Source organism: Jaculus jaculus, chromosome 5, assembly GCF_020740685.1.
Source record: "Jaculus jaculus isolate mJacJac1 chromosome 5, mJacJac1.mat.Y.cur, whole genome shotgun sequence".
NCBI lineage: Eukaryota > Metazoa > Chordata > Mammalia > Rodentia > Dipodidae > Jaculus > Jaculus jaculus.
In genome coordinates this window covers 30,597,402-30,620,913 of record NC_059106.1, presented here as the reverse complement: position 1 = coordinate 30,620,913, position 23,512 = coordinate 30,597,402, and the positions used below count along the sequence as shown (strand labels likewise).

At 42.7% G+C, this 23,512-nt stretch overlaps 1 protein-coding gene and 1 pseudogene across 8 annotated transcripts in view; one reads left to right on the top strand and one right to left on the bottom strand.

Annotated features, from left to right (window-relative positions):
- Nucleotides 1–23,512, bottom strand: part of Kiaa1217 (KIAA1217 ortholog) — an 815,686-nt gene that overhangs the window by 343,672 nt on the left and 448,502 nt on the right. The gene's annotated exons all lie outside the window — the stretch shown is intronic.
- Nucleotides 14,228–14,656, top strand: LOC101601240 (annotated as a pseudogene).

Sequence of the window (23,512 nt, the reverse complement as noted above, 5' to 3'; positions counted from 1 at the left end):
TGGTCCTGGAGCACACAGCTGAGTAAACGGATTAACATGAGCTTCAGGAAAAGGTGGAGGAAACAAAAGCCTGTTGGAGAAAACCAAGGAATTGGAAAAGAATTACACTAAAAGGTAATGCAAGAAGCTTTACTGAAATATAAGACCTGGAATAGAGACTAAGAAAAAACAGATACAGATCAAATAAAAAAGGGAAAGTCAATAATGAATTTTGCAGGAAAATGGATGGAATTGGGAAAAAATCATTCTTTTTTTTTTTTTAAAAGTTTTTATTTTTATTTATTTATTTGAGAGCAACAGACAGAGAGGGAGAGAGAGAGAGAGAGAGAGAGAGAGAGAGAGAGAGCACAGAGTGGGCGCGCCAGGGCCTCCAGCTACTGCAAACGAACTCCAGACAAGTGCACCCCCTTGTGCATCTGGCTAACGTGGGTCCTGGGGAATCGAGCCTCGAACCGGGATCCTTAGGCTTCACAGACAAGCGCTTAACTGCTAAGTCATCTCTCCAGCCCCGGAAAAAAATCATTCTAAGCAAGTAAGCAAGGTCACGAAGGCACAGAAAGGCAAATTCAGCATGCACACTCTCATCTGTGGTTCCCAACTGGAACCAATTTGAGATTAGTACAAAAATAGTAAGAACCAAGAATATGGGCACAAAACTGGGATGAGATCAGGAGAGATAAAATAATCGGGAGAAAGGAGAGGAGGAGTTACCTGACAGGTACAGGGGAGGGAAGGTCTTGGAGGAGTAAGTCCCAAGCCTGGAATTAGGTTGCCCTCACAATGAGCTATTGATCAGGGAGACAGTGGAGGTCCTCAAAACAATATAGGCCATTGCCAACACATTTGATTACCTGAAAGAGCTGAAAGGTAAGACCCTATTGCTAAAGAAACCACAGGCTGCAGTCACAGGACATCTGAACACCATGCTGGAACCAAGAACGAAACTAGCTTCCTCGTGGCTAGCCTCATAGTGTTGAGAAGCCCTATGGGAGCTGCTGGAGGAAAATGGTCACCAACAGTATGAGTAAGCAGAGACCTTGTAGACTACGAAATCAACCAGTTGGTCAAGAAGTACACACTTGTGCAATACTGTTCTCTGATTGGATGCGAGGCCTGCTCAGTGGGAGAGAACTCGTATCTAGTACTGGAAACCAAGTCAGAATCTCATGATCAGGACTTCAGAAGGAAGCCCCCACTGCTCCCTGGAAAATAGTCTATTAAAATAACTTTGTACTTTGTATACCCCCTTTAACCCAAGCTGCTCTCACTTTTGGTTGGAGAATCTGTTTTATTTTACAGATGGCAGAGAAAACAAAGGAGAACCAAGATCCATCGACAAGAAAAGAAGAGAGCTGACTGCCCACCACAGATGTGCCATCTCTACCACACTGGCCAGGGCCTGGGAGAAAGTACGGAGAAAATGGTGCCATGAATACTGCTCTTGCTGCTACCCTGACAACTAGTTCCAGGGTGAATGTGACAGACATGATAAATTAAAACCCATCAAAGCCAGCTGGGCATGGTGGCTCATGCCTTTTAGAGGTAGGAGGATTGCTGTGAGTTCGAGGCCACCCTGAGACTACACAGTGAATTCCAGGTCAGCCTAGACTAGAGTGAGACCCTATCTCAAAAAACCAAAAACAAAACAAAACAAAACAAAACAAAAACAAAAACAACCCACCAAAACCAAAAACAAAAAAAACCTCAAAGCAGAAATTCAGAGGCTACAGAGAACTCGACACTAAATCAGACAGCCTTCCATGGCTCAGGGAACATTGTGGAAGAGGGGGTGGAAAGATTGTTACAACCCACATAGTGAATAGCATATTCCAAGACACACTCTCCCTATTATCTTTATTTATTTGAGAGACACAGAGAAAGGAAGAGGCAGAAAGAAAGAGAGAATGGGCATGCTAAGGCCTCCAGCCACTGCAAACAAACTCCAGACATATGCGCCATCTTGTGCATCTGGCTAATGTGGGTCCTGGGGAATCGAACCTGGGTCCTTTGGCTTTGCAGGCAAACACCTTAACTGCCCAAATATTTAATTTATTTATTTACCTATTATCTTATAGGAACTGACTGAGGCCTTCATGACCTCATAGTGAATTCTGTAACCTCACCGAGGAAGGACCCAAGGGTAGCAAGAGCAGGGACACGGGGATCAAAGCATATAAACTGTTATAATATATGCAAAATAAAATTTTATAAAAGGAAAATGTCAACTCCAGAAGGTGGGTAGTGAATACAGTCTTCAGAGATGTAAAGCACGGCTCGAGAACACTACACCTGGCTTGTGGCTCAGTGTTAATCACATGTTTGATGGGCTTGAGAACCTGGATTCTACCCCAACTACCTGGCAAGAAAAATTCTAGGCTCAACGCTGTCATCCAAATATAAAGACAAAGGATTTGCACATTTATATGTTCAGAACTATAGTCTCTGTAAGCTCTTTTAAGAAAACTAGAGAGATGGCTTAGTGGTTAAGGCACTTGCCTATGAAGCCTAATTACCCAGCTTTAATACCCCAGTACCCACATAAGCCAGATGTACAAAGTGGCGCATGTGTCTGGAGTTTGTTTGCAGTGGCTGGAAACTTTGGCACACCCATTCTCTCTATATATATCTGCTCCCCTCAAATAAGTAAGTAAATAAATAAAAATATTTTTAAAAAATCAGAAGACTAAACTCCAGTCATTCAAGCAAGGATAGAGGATTGGAGAGAGAATTTAGTAGTTAAGGTGCTTGTCTATAAAGCCCAAGGACCCAGGTTCGATTCCCCAGCACCCACATAAGCCAGATGCACAAGGTGGCACATGTGTCTGGAGTTCATTTACAGTAGCTAGAGGCCCTGGAATGCCCATATATTCCCCTTTTCTCTCTAAAATAAGTAAATAAAAAATATTTTAAAGCCAGGCATGGTGGCGCACACCTTTAATCCTACCAATCAGGAGGCAGAGCTAGGAGGATCACCGTGAGTTCGAGGCCACCCTGAGACTACATAGTTAATTCCAGGTCAGCCTAGGCCAGAGTGAAACCCTACCTCAAAAAAAAAAAAAAAGGAAAGAAAGGATCTGGGCATAGTGGTGTGTGACTTTAATCCCAGCACTAGGGAGGCAGAGCTTACCATGAAGTTGAGGCCAGCCTGAGACTATATACTACATAGTGAATACTAAGTCACCATGAGCTAGAGTGAGATCCTATCTCAGGAAATCAAAAAAATTAAAAAGAAAAAAAAAGGACAAATAGAAAAACAAACAAACAAAAAAACAGGGTGAGGGGCTGTTTTGAGAACAGAAGCAAATTAGTGTTTAAACTAAAACTAAGGCAGCTGTAAAAATTATGATTTCAGAGATTAAATTTTATGGACAAGCCTTATTAAAAACAGCAATATTGTTATGGACAGGATAGAGTAACAGAGGAAAGAAGTTAGATTAATAAAACAAAAGTAATAAAACACCCAATTCAGAAATAAATAAAATCGTAATACACTTTGCTATAATATCATGTGGATAATGATGTACCAACCAAGAGCCATCTCTATGGGGAAAGAACAAAAACAATGTAGACATAAAGATAACCAGGGATGGGGAAGATATCTCAGTGGTTAAAGGCACTTGCTTGCAAAGCCTGCCAGGTTGGGTTTATCCCAAGACACCCATGTAAGCCAAATGCAAACAGCGGTGCAAGCATCTGGTGTTCATTTACAAGTGAGATTTTTTTTTTCTACAAATTTTTTTTTAAATGAAAAAAAAGAGGGCTGGAGAAATTGCTCAGTGGTTAAAGGAACTTGCATGCCAAACCTGCCAGCCCTGGCTCAGTTTTACCCACATAAAGCCAGATGCACAGAGAGGCACATGCATCTAGAGTTCATTTGCAGAGGCAAGAGGACCTGGTATGCCCATTCTCTCTCTCTCTCTCTCTCTCTTTCTTTCTTTCTGCTTGCAAATAAAATATATTTAAAAAAATAATTAAGAGAAGAAACATCCTAATCTCCTGGTTTTTATTCTAATACTCCAGTGACAGGATCAACATTCCTACATCTCTCAGCCTATGGTGGTTTGAACATATAAAGCCCCAATAGACTTACCATTTGGGAAGGTTGTAGAACCTTTAGGATACAGAGCCTTGCTGGAGGAAGTATGTTACTGGAAACGTGCTTGAAATGATATAGCCCAGGTCTTACCCTAGCTAACTCTCTCTACTTCTTCTCTGCTACTGTGACAATGTGACCTCAGCTTCCTGCCTAACTCCACCCTGCTTCCATTGCCATGATGGACTGTGCCCTCTGGACCAGTAAACACAATTAAACTCTTTCCTCCCATAGGGTGCTTCTGGTCAGGCATTTGTCCCAACCATGAGACTTGGTTGACCTCTTGCATCAGCTGGAAACCTGTTGTCAGACAGCAACGGGACCACTGAGGTGACGATAAGTCTGACTTCACGGGAAGCCCTTTCTGAATTGTGGGTGAGGACTGTGCCCTTGGGAGGCGCTTAGGCAACTGGAGACTGCTCAAAAATGTCACACAAATGGTGATTCATTTGTATTAGGCAAAGTTCTGGGTTTTTAAAACATCTCTTCACAGAAGGGATTTTGCTAGGTGTACTCAAAGATGAAAAAGCAGGATAGCATCTAAAGTGAACATCTGTTAGGGCAGCTGTTCATAGAGCAGATTAGGAACACCTACCACAGAAAGAATGAAAAGAAGGAAAAATATTACTTTTTTTTTAAAAAAAATCTATACCTTGATGGAATTGAAAAACCCTCCCATTTGTTACTTAGTAATTCTATTGGGACTTAGCACATTTCAAGTCCCACATGTGAAAAGTTGTTTGTGCTTTATAACCCATGCACAAATTTCCACGTATCTAGAAACATCTCACATCCCTAAAGCCACACTCTTGCTCTTTGTTCAAAAGTAAAGTGCTGTCATTTTATGCACAAAAGCAACAGGAAGCAGCTGTCCTTCCCCCAGCACATCATTGGTCAGTGTGGGTGTCACTCAGAGAGTGGTGGCTGTTATTTGTCTCGGGTGAGGGTCTGTTTCTTCAAGAGGATAAAGAAAGCTGAACTGGGTCTCTGTCTTACAGGAAATGTATATAAGGACTTGGGGATGTTTAGTTGGCAGCAGAGCCGGCTTGAGGACACATAGCGGTTGTCTTAATATATATGGAAGGCTGTCATGCAAAATGTGGAAACCTATTCTTAATTGCTGTGGGGTGAGAAAGAGTGTCAAGTTGCAAATTTGTTTTCATTCATTATAGGAAAGCTATTCTGTTTAACTGGGTTTAGTAAGAGAAAAAGAATTGGCTTGTTCCTAGAACAGAGAGGGCTATCTGCCCCTGAGAATAAGAAGAAGATAGTTGAATGTTGCTTAGGAATGATGGAACAATCTCACACTGGAGTGTATGAGCATAAGCAAAGAGCTGGCTTTAACCCTATCATACATGTTGGTTATAAAGTCTTTTATGTGAAGCCAGGTGTGGTGGCGCACGCCTTTGATCCCAGCACTGGGGAGGCAGAGGTTGGAGGATCACTGTGAGTTCAAGGCCACCCTGAGACTCCATAGTGAATCCCAGGTCGGCCTGGGCTAGAGTGAGACCCTACCTCAAAAAACCAAAAAAAAAAAAAAAAAAAAAAAAAAAAAGTCTTTTATGTGAGTCTCAAAGTGCAGAAAATGGTGATGAGGGAGAATTATTACTAACTGGTTATAGTGCCTCATATCTGTAATAGTAGCACTTGGAAGACTAAGGCAGGAGGATTGCCAGGAGTTTGATGCCAGCCAGTGTGAACTACTGTCACCAAAAAATAACAACCTCCCCCCAAATTAAATAATCACATTTAGGAGCAGACACAGAGAATAATTATAGCCCCATGATATTTTTATTTGTTTGTTTTTGAGGCAGGGTCTCACTCTAGTCAAGGCTGACCTGGAACTCACTCTGTAGTCCCAGGCTGGCCTTGAACTCACAGTGATTCGCAGTGATCTTCCTACCTCTTCCTACTGAGTGCTGGGATTAAATGTGTGTACCACCAGGCCAGGCCCCCACTGGCTTTTAAAAGCTCATGACTCTTTTCTGAAGTGGGAAAGATAAAGTGATGCTAACTAGAAAGGGCAGGAGGAGCGGGGGCAGGAGTGGTAACACACACCTTTAATCTCAGCACTTAGGAGGCAGAGGCAGAGGACTGCTGTGAGTCTAAGACCAGCCTGGGACTACAGAGTAAGTTCCACGTGAGCCTGGGCTGGAATGGGACCCTACCTCAAAAAACAAGCTGGAGAAATGGCTTGGTGGTTAAAGATGCTTACTTGTAAAATCCATTAGCTGAGGTTCAATTCCTCAGAACCCATGTAAAGCTGAACATGTTTGGCAAGTGATTCTGGTACTTTCAGACACATTCACACTCAGAGTCATGCAAATGAATCAAAATTAATGATAAAAATGCTAGAGAGATGGCTTAGGGGTTAAGGTGCTTGCCTGCAAAGCCTAAGCACTCATATTTGACTCTCAAGGTCCCATATAAGCCAGACACATTCTGATCCCTTCAAAAGACTGCATTCTTTCTGTTGTCACAATGCAGGTCAGCTGCCCCAATCTCAATGGTTGTAATCGCTCATACAATTGAAGCTGAACAGGCAGGGTTTCAGCCCAAAGATTTCATTTTTTCCTGTGCCATATCCCTCTGCTCACATCAGTCTATTTCTACCCAAAGCAACCCTGCACAAGTTCTCAGGACACGGGCATAACAGCAAGCTTCTCACACAAACTCCTTCCAGCCCAGTCCAGGCAAAGCTTTTTCTCACCTGTGGAGGGGCAGTGATGTCCACCCTCTGCTCATGCCATTGTTTTATCCTGCCATCATGGAGCTTCCCTTTGGGTCTGTAAGCCAAAATAAACCCCTTTGTCCCAAAAGTTGCCCTTGGTCAGGTGATTTCTGCCAGCAATATGAACCTGACTGCAACAAGCATGCAAGGAATTCCAGCCACTACAAACAAACTCCAATGAATGCACTATTTTGTTCATTTGGCCTTATACGGGTACTGGGGAATTGAACCCAGGTCATAAGGCTTTACAAGCAAGTGCCTTAACCTCTGGGCAATCTCTCCAGCCCCAGTTTTTTTTTTTTTTCAAGGTGGGGTCTTGTTCTAGCCAAGGCTGACCTTAAATTTACTATGTAGTCTCAGGCTGGCCTTGAACTCATAGTGATCCTCCTACCTCTGCCTCCTAAATGCTGGGATTATAGGTTTGTATACCATATGTCTGGCCTAAATTTTGTTTTGTTTTGGTTTTTTGAGGTAGAGTATTACTCTAGCCCAGGCTGACCTGAAATTCACTATGTAGTCTCAGGATGGCCTCAAACTCACAGCAATCCTCCTACCTCTGCCTCCTGAATGCTGGAATTAAAGGCGTGCCTCACCATGTCCAGCTTCTTAAAAAATTTTATGCTCAGGCTTGCCTCAAAGGCATGATCATCCTGAATACTTGGGATATGAGTGTGTGCCACCATATCCAGCTTAAGCTTCTATTATTTTTTAAAGTATTTATTTATTTATTGTTTATTTATTCACAAGGAGAGAGAGAGAGAAGGAGAGAGAATCAGCACACCAGGGCCTCTAGCCACTGCAAAGGAACTCCAGATGCATATGCTACTTTGTACATCTGGCTTTACGTGGGCACTGAGGAACTGAACCCAGGCCATTGCTTTGCAGGCAAGTATCTTAAGTGATGAACCATCTCTACAGCCCAAGTTTTTATTCTTTTTAAGTTATCTATCTCAGCTGTTTTTAAATTATTTTTTAAGTTTATTCTTATTTACTTGAGAATGAGAAAAAGAGAGAAAGAGAGAGAGAGAGAGAGACACAGAGAGAGAGAGAATGGGTGGCCCAGGACCCTAAGCCCCTGCAAACGAATTCCAGATGCATGTACCACTTTGCGCATCTGGCTTATGTGGGTCCTGGGGAATTGTACCTGGATCCTTTGGCTTGGCAGGCAAGTACCTTAACCATTAAGCCATCTCTGCAGCCTCTTATCTCAGCTATTTTGTTACAATAACAGAAAACAATTTTTTTTTTTTTAATTTTTCGAGGTAGGGTCTCACTCTAGCCCAGGCTGACCTGGAATTCACTATGGAGTCTCAGGGTGGCCTCGAACTCATGGCGATCCTCCTACCTCTGCCTCCCGAGTGCTGGGATTAAAGGCGTGCGCCACCACGCCCGGCTCACATTTTTTTTTTGTTTGTTTTTTCGAGGTAGGGTCTCACTCTAGCTCAGACTCTCCTGGAATTCATTATGTAGTCTCAGGGTGGCCTTGAACTCACGGTGACCCTCCTACCTCTGCCTCCCGAGTGCTGGGATTAAAGGCATGCGCCACCACACCTGGCCAGAAAACACATTTTTTTTTTGTTGTTTTTTTCGAGGTAGGGTCTCACTCTGGTCCAGGCTGACCTGGAATTAACTGTCATCTCAGGGTGGCCTTGAACTCATGGCAATCCTCCTACCTCTGCCTCCCAAGTGCTGGGATTAAAGGCATGCGCCACCATGCCCGGCTCAGAAAACACATTTTTAACACTGTTAAGAAAATACTGCAGAGGCCACATTCATCCCCACTTTAGTATTTTTATACAAATTATTCCTCCATACTCTCCTCCCACTTCCTTCCTTTCACCTAGCTATTGTTCCCACTCCTTGGATCACAGGTCTACCACTTCCGGCAGTGTTCCTCATGTTGGCCCTGGTCACACAAGCTCCACTCTGAGGTATTTACAGCTCTTCACTGTGTAAACCACGACAGATATGTACGTGAGTCCTTGTTCAGTGTCTGGTTTTCAAGCTGCAGTGAAAATGACAACAGGGAGTCTCCCTGAGCCACCCGTTTACATCAGGCCTCCAGTACCTTCAGGCGTTGCTAGGCTCCAGTGTTGCTGCAGGAGAAAATGAGCAGCAGGATTACGCCGGGTGAGTGGATGACCCGCAGCCTTCGGTGAGCAGGAAAGACCCAGAGCCTTCACTGGGCAAGGGGAGTCTCCCAGGAAGCCAAGCTAGCCAGGAGCGTAATCCTTTTTAGCCACACCTCTAGGGATGTTGGCTCACAACGTCCTTGCCAAAGCAAAACCACAGGAGAGAGAAAGCTCAGGAGAAAAATAGAAAGTTAGTTAAAGAGACAAAAGGGAACAAGCTGTAGAAATTAACCACAGAAGACTTACAAACAGTCACACCAAATACAGGAGAGCTGAAGGGCTAACTGACAGGCTGACAAAGTAACTCCTCAAGGGAGGATAACCTCCAGTGCTGAGGAGCTGGCCGCTGGGGAGGCCCTGCAGTAGGGAAATAAATTTGGGATTGCATTAAAGTTGAGTGCCATTGGAAAGGGAATGAGGAGGGGAAATCGAATCATGGATAGACCAGCAGATTATGAATTTAGAGGAAGGGAATTAGAAAGGAAGAGGAGGAACACTTTGCAAAAAAGAGTTAGAAACACAGGGGTTGAGGATATGGCTGGAGAACTAGGAAAGGATCTTATTATAGAGTCCCTAAAAATTAATGAAGGGTATCGGAATGTACCACCCCCAAATATGCCACTGTAGAATCAGAGTTTGGAGCTGAATGCAGTTGAGAAACAGTAAATATCTCCCCCAAGCCCACCCAAACCAGGGCGTGAGCTTCCCTTTGTGAAAGTGTCCCCTCTCATAGCAGGCAGAGGAGGTGGCTTTGTTTGGTTTGGTTTTGTATTGAGACAGGATCTCACTCTAGTCCAGGCTGACCTAGAAGTCAGTAGCCTAGGATGGTCTCAAATTTACTACTATTCTCCTGAGTGCTGGGATTAAAACAGTGTGCCACCATGTCTGGAAGAAGGTAGCATTTTTTATATTTAGTAAAATATATCTATATATACAAACATATTTATTTATTTATTTATTTAAGAGTGAGAGAGAGAGAAAGAGGCAGATAGAGAGAGAGAGAGAATGGACATGCCAGGGCCTCCAGCCACTGCAAACAAACTCTAGATGCGTGCACCCCGTTGTGCATCTGGTTAATGTGGGTTCTGGGGAATTGAGCCTTGAACTGGGGTCCTTAGGCTTCATAGGCAAGCACTTAATCACTAACCCATATCTGCAGCCCTATTTATATTTTTGAAAGAGAAAGAGGGAGAGAGAGAGAGAGAGAGAGAAAGAGAGAAAGAGGGAGAGAGAGAGAGAGAGAGAATAGGAGCACCAGGGCCTCTAGCCACTGTAATCAGTGAACTCCAGATACATGTGCCACCTTGTGCAGCCAGCTGTACACGGGTCCTAGGGAATCAAGTCAGAGTCCTTAGGCTTTGCAGGCAAGCACTTTATCTGCTGAGCCATGTCTCCAGCCCCAGAAAGTAGCTTTTATAACCACAGATGATGCTCACTTCAGTCTACAAAAGACACCTTACTAAATAACCCTGATTTCCCATCAGTGTCCTTCGTACATTCACCTCCTCATACTTCACAAGCCTTTCAAAGTCTGAATCTCTTTTATTTTTTCTTGTTAAACAGACATTTAAGCAGAAATAACATTTTCAGGGTTTTTTTCTTCTTTACCGAAAGGCCTTCCACATGGACGGGAATTAATCCTTTTCTCTATCATTTATTAATTCAATTCACTGGCCCAAGATACTAGATATTAGAGGATGGAAAACAAGTCCCCCCATGCATTAGGCAAAGAGGAATAAAGGGAAGAAATATTCAAATGTAATACCTGACTTGTGATTTTAATATAGACCTAAAGTCTGGAAGACTTAAAAGGAAATATCCTATTTTTCATAATAGGCTACATTCCTTTGAAACATTAAAAGATTTCTCCAAAACACAGCCTTCCTCAATGTTGTAAAAGTACAAGACACAAAAAAATCTCAGATTAAAGAAAAAAGTGATAGATACGTCATATCATAGAGATACTTAGTTCTGAAACCATGAGTACTGAGAAATTTCAAAGGAAATCCAATAAATGAAACATAAATGTAACTGTGAACTCAAGTGACATAAGACAAGTCTCTCTTCCCCGTCCTCATTTCATGTCTGCTTTGATGAGCACTGGACAGGGATCCACCCAGTGAAACTGAAAAGACATCATCAATCCATGACAGCTGCCTGTTATCAAAAGCAGAGTATTATGACTTGGATACAAAGTATCCCTCCCCCAAAGGTTCCTGTTTTGAAGAGCTAGTCTGTATCTAGTGGGCCTGTTTTGGAAGATTCTAGAAGCTTTACGAGGTAGGGACTGGCTGGAGGAAGCAATAGGAAGAAGAAAGATGTGTCCTTGTGGCTGTATCTTGTCCCTGGTCTTTGTCTCTCTCTCTCTCTCTCTCTCTCTCTCTCTCTCTCCTTCCATGCCCTCATGATGCGAGCTGCCCTGTTCTGCCATGCGCTCCTCACCGTGATGGACTGAACCCTCTAAGACCATGATCCTCCCCAACCCCCAGTCACTTTTAGTTGGTACGCCTAGGGATTTATTTGGTCACAGCAGTGCCTCCCCCACCCCTCAAAATGGCTCATGCAATGAAGAAATAGTCCATAGCTTATAGTGCTGCTTTGGAATATTCTAGTATGTTACAGACCTAGCAGAAGGAAGTAGGACGTGTTCTTGGTACTATATCTTGTTGTTGACTATATCTTGTTGTTGGTCTCTTCTTCCTCTCTCTTTCTCTCTCTCTCACACACACATGTCTCTCTCTCTCTCTCTCTCTCTGCTTCCAGGCCATTGTCATGTGAGTTACTCTGCTCTGCCATACCCTCGTGGCCACAATGGACAGAGTTCTCAAAGCCGTGAGCCTAAAGAAACCTTTCCTCCCTTTAAATTGGTGGTCTCAGGTATGTGGCCACAGCAGTGATAAAGCCAAACTCAATGGTGTAAAAGATTCAAAGGGAAACTCAAACTTGATTATATCTCTTCATAGCTCCCACAATCATTCTTGAATTTATACTAATGTCATTTGCAGCTCGTACAGGGATGCAACTTAGACGACCTGGTTCTACTCATCTAAACTTGCTCTTGGTGTTTCTCTCTCCCTCTCTCCCCCCACAACCCTCCCCCCTCAGCTGTACAGTCTAGATTTGTGAGGTGACCACAGGATTTCTTGCCATCTTTCCAAGACTGTGAGACTCCAATGTGAAGCCATTTGCAACCTGCAAGTCACTCTATAAATACAAGGCATTATTAACAGTTATCAATAGGTAATAGAGCAATAAATAGCTCTGAGAGACTTTTCTCTTTTCCTTTCCCCCTCAAGTGGCATCTGAGAAAACATTAGCTGTAGACGATGTGCCGGTCACCTGGGTGTACACTTAGTTTTCTCTCTCTGGCTTTACCTTGTTTGCTTTCCTAGAATAAACATCCTCCCTCTCCAGCAGCACAACAGCATTGCTCTCTGAAGGCCAAATACTGTGGGAATTTATATCTGATATTTAGGAAAAAGGCCAAACCTGGCAATATCATGCACACATTAGCTAAAGGACTCAGCAAACAGATGCTCCTCCTTGCAATCAGCCAAGAACTTCTAATATTCTGACAACTTGTTAATCAACCAACATATGGTATCACGTTAGTAAACACAACTCTCAGACTTTGCTTTTGGTGCGGCATCTTCTGTGAGATGTAATGGTCCTGACTCATCAGCACTATTCACCGGAAATCAGGGAAGCTAGCATCCCCCACCAGCTTGCTTAATTACTTGGGAGAAAAAAAAATATAGGCGTTGATTTTAATTTTGTAGTTTTTTTGAAGTTGGTATTTTTTTTTTTTTAAAGATTCCATCCTTGAAGACATTTGTATAATTTTGGAATACCTTTCCTGTCTAGGTTTATATAAATCATGCCTCAAAATATCTAAGTCACTTTACTAATTTCCAAGGGCTACCCAAAACTTGAGTGTCTCAAAATAAGAGAAATTTATTTCTTCACTGTTCTGGAGGTAAATGTAGTTGTATGCAGAGCTGTGCTCTCTCTGAAGGGTCTCTGTCCAGTGAAAGACACTTCCTGGCCTCTTCCAGCTGATGGTGGTAGCCTTGGGCCTTTCATGGATTCTCGTCATATAACTCCAACCTCTGTCTCATTATTTATTTTTTAATTTTTATTTATTTATTTGAGAGAGAGAGAGAGAGACAGACAGACAGACAGACACACACACACACACACACACACACACAGAGAGAGAGAGAGAGAGAGAGAGAGAGAGAGAGAGAGAGAGAGAGAATGGATGCTCCAGAACATCCAGCTACTGCAAACAACCTCCAGATACATGTGTCGCCTTATGCATCTGGGGTCCTGGGGAATTGAACCTGGGTTCTTTGGCTTTGCAGGCAAACACCTTGACAACTAAGCCATCTGCCAGCCCTTCTGTCTCATTTCTACATGGCCATCTTCCCTCTCTGTTTATCTGGGTCAAATTTCCCTGCTCATATTGGAAAAGAGTCCACTATATTGCAATATGACCTCATGTTAACTTGATGGTAGCTACAAACCCACTATTTCCAGATTTGGTCAGGCTCATAGGGCTAGGCTTTTGAGATAGTCCTTCATGACCATCTCGACAAGCACAAACCCCAGCTCTTGGAGGATATCAGGAGGAATCTGTGAGCTCTTCTCTCACTACCTTGACTATAGGTAACTGTTCTCCTTCTGTCGGTCTGCAGGTCACCAGAAGTAGAACGGCCATGGACTTGATAGAGACAAGTGCTATTCCCAGAGGGCACTTCTCTACAACAGGCTACCACAGCAGAGGCCATGGAAAGCACGACCCATGTCATGACCACATGTTCCCGAGAGAGCAAGAGAGCCACCTGGCACATTCAGAAATGCCCAAGGAACACATGGAAATTAGGAAAATGTTATGTCAAAGCGACGAAGGTTGAACTCTGTAATTTGAATATTTAAAAGGTTGTGGATATGGCTCAGTGTAGAACATTGCCCTAAGATACATGAGGTCCTGGGTTTCTTCCTCTCAAAAGAAAAGAAAAAAAAAGAAGAGAAGGAAAATATGGCCTTCTTTTTTGGAGTCACAGGCTTGGGAGGCAGCTAAACAGAATATCTAGGTCAGTCTAAAGAATAATGATACAAATGTTAATCACATGGTTGAAGGGTTAGGGAAATGGCTCAGCAGCTAAAGGCGCTTGCTTGCGAAACCTGGCAGCCTAGCTCACAACTGGTCCTGGTTCAAATCCCCTCCACCCGCATATGAGCAAATGAACAAGCGGTGCAGGGTCCGATATGGCGGCACCCAGTGGTGCTGTGAACGGAGGAGTTTGCTGAGTTCCGGGAAGTACTCAGGTGATGAGAACAATTAATGACAGAATAGTACATGGGTTAAACACTACAGTTCCTCCAGCTCCCTTTGCAGGGAAAATTGATGCTAGCAAACCTGTAAACATCTTTATGGTCTTTGACGCAGCTCATGTCAGTGGGGACGGAGTTACAAAACACTGCATAGCCCAGGCATCAGCAGTAGTAAGAAATTTTCTTCTGAGAAGAAGGAGAAAAGAATTTGTATGATTCAACATTATTAAAGCAACTTAGGAAAGAGCAAACAAAGTTAAATGGATGCTGTCAGAACTGAATGTTGAAGTAGTAAATGACAGGAGCTGGGAGGTGTTTAATGAATGTTGCCGTATTCAGTTCAAGCTTCCAGAGGATGATTAAAGAGGTTTTTTTTTGTTGTTTTGTTTTGTTTTTAAGGACTGGGTCATCTCATCAGAGCGAAGCATGACAGACATCAACAGTGTGGGCTTCCTAGAATAATTTCTTTTTATTTTCTTTTTCGAGGTAGGATCTTGCTCTAGCCTAGGCTGACCTGGAACTCACTCTGTAGTCTCAGGGTGGCCTTGAACTCAAGGTGATCCTCCTACCTCTGCCTCCCGAGTGCTGGGATTAAAGGCGTGCTCCCTTAAATTGCTCAACTCCCAGTTTAACACCATTGCGAGGAGGTGGGACCTAGTGAAGGATTTTTAAGTCACTTGGTGGTGGGGGTGGGGGCACGGTGTCCTCAAGGGTGATTATGGGACTCTTGTTTTCTTTTCTGACCTCTCTCATGTCCCTTCCATAAAGGTAACAGGCCTCCTCTGCTATGTGCTCCTACAATGGTATGTCACCAGAGGTCCAAAGACACTGGGCCAACCCTTTTCATGAATGAAACCGGTGTAAGTGGAGCCACAATAAGCCTTCTATTAAAAAGTTAATTTATCTCATGTGTCTGTTACAGTAATGGCAAGCTACCTACCATCAGTGTCTCTGATAAGCTAGCTTCAATGGTGCTCCAGGCACCTCAATGACAGTAGAGAGAGATGATCAGCTACCAGAGAAAAATGGTCCAGGTCAAAGGAAGAACAAATGCATATGAATGTCCTGAGTAATCCTAACCTTAACGCTAACCCTAGCCCTGGCCTAACCCTAACCCCAGCCCTAGCCCAAGCACTATCCCTAATCCTAACCATCACATGCAACCCAAGTCTAAACCCCAGCCCTAGCCCTCACCCTGACCGAACTCTAACCCTAAACCTAACCCAGTCCTAGCCCTAGTCCTAACCCTCACCTAACCCTATCCTAAACCCCATCCTAACACCTAACCCTAAGCATAACCCTAGTCCTAGCACTAGCCATAGCCCCAAATCTAAAACTAGCCCAGCCCTGGCCCTAGTAAATATTCAGAGCCCTTAGGAAGCCGCTGAGTCTAGACTGAAGGAAATAAAGGAGATGGTTGCCGAACACTGGCCAGGAAGTGAAGGCATTGAGCCAAACCATTGTGATCTTGTAAACTTTTGGGACATGGGTGCCCAGCAGTAATAAGATATTTACTAGAAGGTAGGAAAGTCTGAGCCTTAATGCTCTTGGTAATGTAAGGACAATAGATAAGGAAGAAAAGTACTTCACAGCATAAAAACCCAGCATGCAGAAGGTTCTTAGAGCTGTGCCCCGAGCCTCAGAGATGCCAGCTGAGGTCATCAGAGCCACTGTCCTTCCTGGCTGGTGCTGCGGACCTGGCTACATGGCCACATCTGGAAGCTGCTGAATGATTCACCCATTTGGACCATGGTTTATCAACACCTGGACAGTGAGCTGAGCACCCCAGAGTGGACTGAAACACACACCTTTAGGGGCACTGAGTGACGATTCAGATGAAAAATGGCCTCTGTAGACGTTGGGGCTTTTCTTTGCTTAAATGAAGAAAAACAGTATCTCTAGGAGTTGAGAGGTAGGGGCTGTGGAATGTGGGGGTGTCCTTGGAGGCTAGCGCATGTGAATGTTGAGAACATCAGACGCAGCCACTGAGCGCCGAGCCTGGCTTCTGTGAGTGGAGGAGGCAGGAGCAACTCCTTCGTCTGTTTTGGGGGGATGCCAGGAAGTCCTGGACTGGCCATTCTCCCTTCCTTCCTCACTTTATCATGTAGAAAAAGAACTCAATTAATAATCAGCCATTTAGTCTGTTGTTGCTCTTTTCTTTTGTTTTTCCAGGTAGGGTTTCACTCTAGCCCAGGTTGACCTGGGCTATGTACTCTCAGGGTGGCCTTGAACTCATGGTGATCCTCCTACCTCTGCCTCCCAAGTGCTGTTATTAGAGGCCTGCACCACCACGCCCGGCCTGTCATGCTGCTCTTTGAGACAAAATCATATCATGTGTGGGGAGAAAATTATCCTTCAGTGTCCCTTTGCAAAAGTTCTCTGCAGGGCGAGGGACTGGCCTGTCCTGTGAGTTTCTCAGGAAGAAGGCCGTGTACCTGACACCCAAGCTCAGCGTTGGACTCCAGTTTTCTACTCACTAGACGGCTGTCTGAGGAAGCCGTTACTTTTCTTGAAGCTCATTTTCTTTATCTGATAGTTTTTCTTTCCTTAGAAGCAAGCCTTGGGGTTATATATACTTGGATATTAGTTACTTCTCTTTTTTTTTCTTTTTAAAATATTTTATTATTCTTATTTTTTTTCATTTTTATTAGCATTTTCCATGATTATAAAAAAAAATCCCATGGTAATTCCCTCCCTCCCCCCACACACTTTCCCCTTTGAAATTCCATTCTCCATCATATTTCCTCCCCATCACAATCATTGTACTTACATATATACAATATCAACTTATTAAGTACCCTCCTCCCTTCCTTTCTCTTCCCTTTATGTCTCCTTTTTAACTTACTGGCCTCTGCTACTAAGTATTTTCATTCTACTTCTCTTTTTAATTTAAAATATTTTATTTATTTGTTTGAGTGAGAGGGAGGGAGGGAGGAAGGGAGAGAGAGAGAGAGGTAATAGGCATATATCAGGCATCTACCCACTGCAAACAAACTCCAAACACATTTGCCTCCTTGTGCATGTGGCTTATGTGGGTACTAGGGAATTGAACCTGGGTCCTTAGGCTTTTAGGCAAGCATGTTAACTGCTAAGCTATCTCTCTAGCCCCCCCTAGTTAATTCTTCATTGTTGTGATCAATCAACTGAAGGGAGGCAGGGGTTATTCAAATAAATAAGTGGATGTTTTTGCTATTTACCATCACAGTAGTTAAGTCTTCCAGGATATATTCTCTGCACTGTGCTTGCTCTAGGTTTGCCCAGGAGGTAAAAGAATTCTACTGTTGGTGCTCAGTACTGAATAGGATGTCAATATCACCCCCTCTAAGACTCAGGGGCCACTGCAGAAGAGGGAACAGAAAGAGTGTAAGAGCCAGATGATGGGGAGGAGCGCTGGGGAACACTGTCTTACGGATAAGACGTGGCCATGGCAACTATCATTACCTGCCAAAGACCTGCACAACATTGGACCCATCAATATTCCAACACAGATGGTGGAGAGGGCACAAGGCCCCCATCTCTCCTTGAGAAGTCACTGGCCGTTACTGGTTGTTGGGGGACCAGGAGGCATTTAGTGCAGTAGTGTTACTACTGGTAATTTGCACATACTCTGGTGAATCATTTCCCACTTATGCTCATGCAAACAATACTAATTAAACTCAGCAGGCCACATAGAAGAAAAAAAACTCAAAGCAGAAAAGAAGTGCTGCAGAGATTGCTCAGTGGTTAAGGCGCTTGCCTACAAAGCCTAACAACCTAGGTTAGATTCCCCAGAACCCACGTAAAGCCAAATGAACAAAGTAGGGCCTACATCTGGAGTTTGTTTGAAGCAGCTGGAGGCCCTGGTGTGTCCTTCTGTCTTCGCTCTATTGCTATCTGCTTGAAAATAAATAAATAAAATTTTTAGCTGGGTGTGGTGGCACATGCCTTTAATCCCAGCACTTGGGAGGCAGAGGTAGGAGGATCACCGTGAGTTTGAGGCCACCCTGAGACTACATAGTGAATTCCAGGTAAGCCTGGGCCCGAGTGAAACCCTACCTCGAGAAACAAAACAAAACAAAACAAAAAATTTAAAAAGAGACTAGTTGGGAAGAAGAAAGGGTTCAGTGGAGGGGGGTTGGGCAGAGGAAAAAAGAGAAGGTAGGGACTGTGATCAAGGTGTAGTATCGATATATACATATTTTTTCAATAACAATGAGCTCCATTGTTCATTCCATTGAGAGTGGTACCTGTGTAGACCTGGTATAGCTATCTGTTTAAGGTTGGGAATTTAGACAAGAGGGCACAATTTCACTCATTTATTTGAGTTATATTTCAAGGAATATCCTTGACAGAAGTCTACCACAGCTCTGACTAAACAGCCACTATGCAGACAGCAGCCACTAGCAATGGAAAAACACAGCCAGAAGCTTCTCATGGTCAGCACTCCTCATGAGGTTCATGGGTGAATTCATTTGCAAGTGAAAATGGGTGCTACACCTGAAAGCAGTGCATAAATAAAATTATGTTACTGCGAGACTGACTTACAAAAGTGTAGATAATGAACAGAAAGGAAATAAGGTCCAAGAAAACTCTCGGGTGCTGTTTCTTTAGTTGGTTTATTACTTTGAAATAACAAAAATCTTGCTGGAAAAATATTCATTTTGTTAAACAAAATTGCTTTCATAACACTTCTGCCTGAAGTGGCATATTTCTTTGTGGTACAGTATCTCAGACCTGAGAGAGAACTTTGAGAACATTTATAAGAGTTCTCATTTTACAGAGATAATAGGTGTCAAGCAAGGAAAGACAACATTTTGCGATCACATAGCAGTCATAATTGCCAGAATTGAACTTGAATCCAAGCCTCTTTATTCCCAGCCCACGAGTCTTGCCAATTCATTGGGAGGACCTCAAAGCGAAGAAATGTGACTTGATATTCATGGATATTTGTTACTGTGGCTTCAAAAAAACTATTAATTTTGAAGTAGTGGGTTTTGAGTTGACTATTTGTTAAAAAAAACAAAACAAAACTGAATTTTGGGCTGAAAAGATGGCCTAGTAGTTAAGGCGTTTGTCTGCAAAACCAAAGGACCCAGCTTTGATTCCCCAGGACCCATGTACGCCAGATGCACAAGGGGGCACACACATCTGGAGTTCATTTGCAGTGGCTGGAGGCTCTGGTGCACCCAGTCTCTCTTTCTCTCCCTTTTTCCTTCTTTCTCTCTGTCAAGTGAATAAATAAATAAAAATAAAATATTTAAAAAAACTGAATTCTAATTGTGATGCAGAAGTTATAGTAACACAGATTTGGTTTTGTACAGACATTATTTTCACTCAGGTGGATAAGTTCAATAAAGGTCGTATCCCAGACTAAAACAGAAAAAAATAAACAAACAAAAAACCCCAAAATAAATTAAATAAAATTCCATGTTTCACCAGCACATAGTTGGGAACTTGAGACTGGAAAGTCTTGTGTGAATTAGTAACATATTTCAGGAGCTGTAGCCTGAACACAGCCAGAGGTGAAGGTCATTCAAGATCTTCCAAAGGTACCACTGATGAGATTAGAGGGACCACAGGGAGAGGGGATTCCTTGCTCCCCTGTGTCTTTTCCTCATGATGCCTGAAGTCCACTGTTATAATAATAAATGCCTCTGCATTAGAGTCATGGTCTTCTGAAACACAAATAATCTTGAAAGTGGTACCCTGCTCTCTGTTTTTGAAATATTTCCTGTTGAATGAATTTTGCAGAATATGTTTCCTCAGGGCTTGGAGAGAATAAGAGTTTTATGGAACATAGGGGGATGTGACCTAGCTAAATTTAGAGCAGGATATGCCTCCTGATAATTGCTATTGCTTTGGGAGGCAGAGCTGCTCACTTGCTCCTTATTAGGTCTCCAGGTGGGCATGTTTGCTTCTGGGAAGTTTATAGGTAGAGACCTAAAAGTTAAGCATTCCTAAAAGGTATAACTAGGATAGCTGAATTTTTAAATAAGGATTTATAGACTTTCAGAGCATGGTAATTAATGTTATTAAATTCAAACCATTTGGGGAATATCACTTTAATAGTTCACTTTTAGCCACAGCAAAGGCAGGAAGTGCAAAAGTTGATGATCTCCTAGCAAGGGTAATTTATCCCCCTTATACATTTTTGACAGAACCCTTACAAGTCCCAGAAGTCTGTGTTTCTAATGTACTCAGAACTGCCTTTGCAGAAGAGGACAGTGCCATTAGTTCCTTCTGAGCAATGTGGTTCCATTTTCAGCTTCATTACAATACTTGGGACATTTAATTTGAGAGGTTGGGAGGAAAATCCATTTGGAGACCTTCTGAGAGATAGGGCCAATATAGAATAGGAAAAGTCCTTGTTTCCCTGGTCTCTGCAGAAACAGCATTCAACTGAAAAGGTTTGATTCCCTAGTACCTACGAAAAGCCAGGTGCACAGTGGCACATGCACTTGGAGTTCATTTGCAGTGGCTGGAGGGCTGGGGAGCCCATTCTCTTTTTGCTTCTCTCTCTGCTTGCAAATAAATAAATAAATAAACATTTAAAAAATAAGGTGGAGAGCAATTGCGGAAGACATTTGGCACTGGTCTGACCTCCTTCTGTACATGGGCACACATATGTGCATACCCACATAACACTCTCACGCACATATGGACAGCATATACACGCTGAAACATCTAAAAAATTGTACAGAGAAGCTGGGTGCATCATGATGAAACTTGGTGGTTCCAAGAAAATTCTTTAAGCAATCATGATGGCAACCAACCCAGATATTTCCCCATCTTCATGACTCTTGGTAGGGGCTACTCCATGTATCAAGAATTATGGGCCAAACTTAAGCTTTAGAGGAAGAGCTATCACGTCTGGTTGGAAGTGCTTACTCTATTTAGACATCTCATATTGAGGTTATTATGTTCGAAATAAATGATGAGTGGGTTCAGACAATAAAAAATATTTGTAAAAATATAAAAAAGAAGCAAGGGGCTAGAGAGATGGCTCAGTGGTTAAGGCACTTGTCTGCAAAGCCCAACAACCTGGGTTTGATTCCCCAGTACCCACATAAAGCCAGGTGCACAAAGTGGTGCATACATCATTTGCAATTGCTAGAGGTCCTAGTTTGCTTATTCTTTCCCACTATTTCTTTTTCTCTCTCCACCTATGCTTGTAAATAAATAAATAAAAATATGAAAATAAGAAACAAATATTGAGCCGGGCGTGGTGGCGCACTCCTTTAATCCCAGCACTTGGGAGGCAGAGGTAGAAGGATCGCCGTGTGTTTGAGGCCACTCTGACACTACGTAGTGAATTCCAGGTCAGCCTGGGCTAGAGTGAGACCCTACCTCGAAAGACTAACAAAAGAAACAAAGATTGAAAGCTACAGAATAAAAACTTTGACACAATTGTATATTAGGAGTGTTAAAACCATGATGAGATCGCAACTTAGAATGGGAAAAATAGAAGAAGGTCAAGTGATGGGAGGTGGTTGTGCGATAACTCTACCATTTCTACTGAGAATGTCAATGTAAATACTATGAACAACAGTTTAGAAGTTTCTTAAAAACTTAGACATATGGGCTGGAGATATTGCCTAGTATTTAAGGCACTTGCCTGCAAAGCCAAAGGACCCAGGTTCGATTCCCCAGGACCCACGTAAGCCAGATGCACAAGGTGGCCCATGCATCTGGAGTTTGTTTGCAGTGGCTGGAGGCCCTGGAATGACCATTCTCTCTGTTTCTCTCTAAAATAAATAGGTAATATTAAAAAAACTTAAATATACAGCTACCATATGACTCAGCCATTACAACACTGGGATTGACTTGGAAGAATGAACACTTGAAAATATATGAAGATGAGATTTGTTTCTATGGCACAGCATGCTATAGAGAGGACCCATGAAGAAGCGTGAGGGTCAGTTAGAGGCACTGGGACAGAGCGAGGAATGTGGACAAGACTCCGTGGGTTGCAAGAAGGAAGGACTAAAGTGGGGTAAGCGGTGTGAGCAGGTTAGCATTGTATCATTTCTGGTTGAATAATGCCCTAGGTCTTTAGTACTTGGCCCTAGATTGATTAAGGCAGGTGGACAGAAACCCAAATAAATGTTTGAACCAGGTGAGATAGACAGTTGGAAGTATAGGCTCCATACTTGTTAGCACTGCATATGAAATTTATGCTTATTGACTCTCAATATTTCTGGGTATTGGCTAGTCTGAGGAGACACAGTCTCTTGAAGAGCATAAGGTCTCAGATGTCCAAATATCAGAAATGTACGGTTAATATAGAAATCCTATGTACACAAAAGACCCCTATGTGAATATCCAGATCAACTTTATTTATGATAGCCCAATTGGAAACAACCCAAATATAAAACCAACAGCTTATCAGATAAATAGATGTGAGAGGCTGGTTCCAGGATGCTAGCAGATACCCAAATCTTCTGATGCTCACACCTGTCATATAAAATGACATGATGTATTAGTCAGGCTTTTTGTTGCTGTGACAAATACATAAAAGAAAGAGTTTAGAGGAGGAAAGATTCATTTTAGTTTACAGTTTCAGTTTCCAAGGAAGAACATCAAGCAGCAAGAGTGAGACCCTACCTCAACCAAAAAACAAAAAACAAAAAGAATGACTGATACACGCAACAAAATAATAGGTCAACTTCAAAACAATTCTGTAGGTTTAAAGAAGGATAAAATGGAATATGTTTATTTGCATTTGTGATAGAATACAGGCCAGTGATTACCTGGTGAGACTTTGGATGGAGAAATATTAAAATGTACACAGGGAAACATTTTGGGAAGTATTTCATTATCTTGAATGTAGTGATGGTTTCATGGTATAAATGTGTGTCAAGGCTTGTTAAGTAATATGACTTAGTAAAGGTCATTTATACTCAGGTAAAGCTATATATTAAAAAAAAACCCTGCCTTTTGGAGGAATATTTTAGTTTTATTTATTTATTTTAATTTTTTTTTGAGGTAGGGTCTCACCACTCTAGTCCAGACTGACTTGGAGTTCACTCTGTAGTCTCAGGGTGGCCTTGAAATCAAGCCATCCTCCTACCTCTGCCTCCAGAATGTTGGAATTAAAGGCATGCACCACCATGCCTGGCTATTTATTTTAATATTTTAACTTATTATTTATTTGCAAGGAGAGACAGCGGAGATGTAGAGAGAGAAAGAGAGAGAGAGAGAGAGACAGAGGATAAATGAGAATGGGCATGCCAGGGCCTC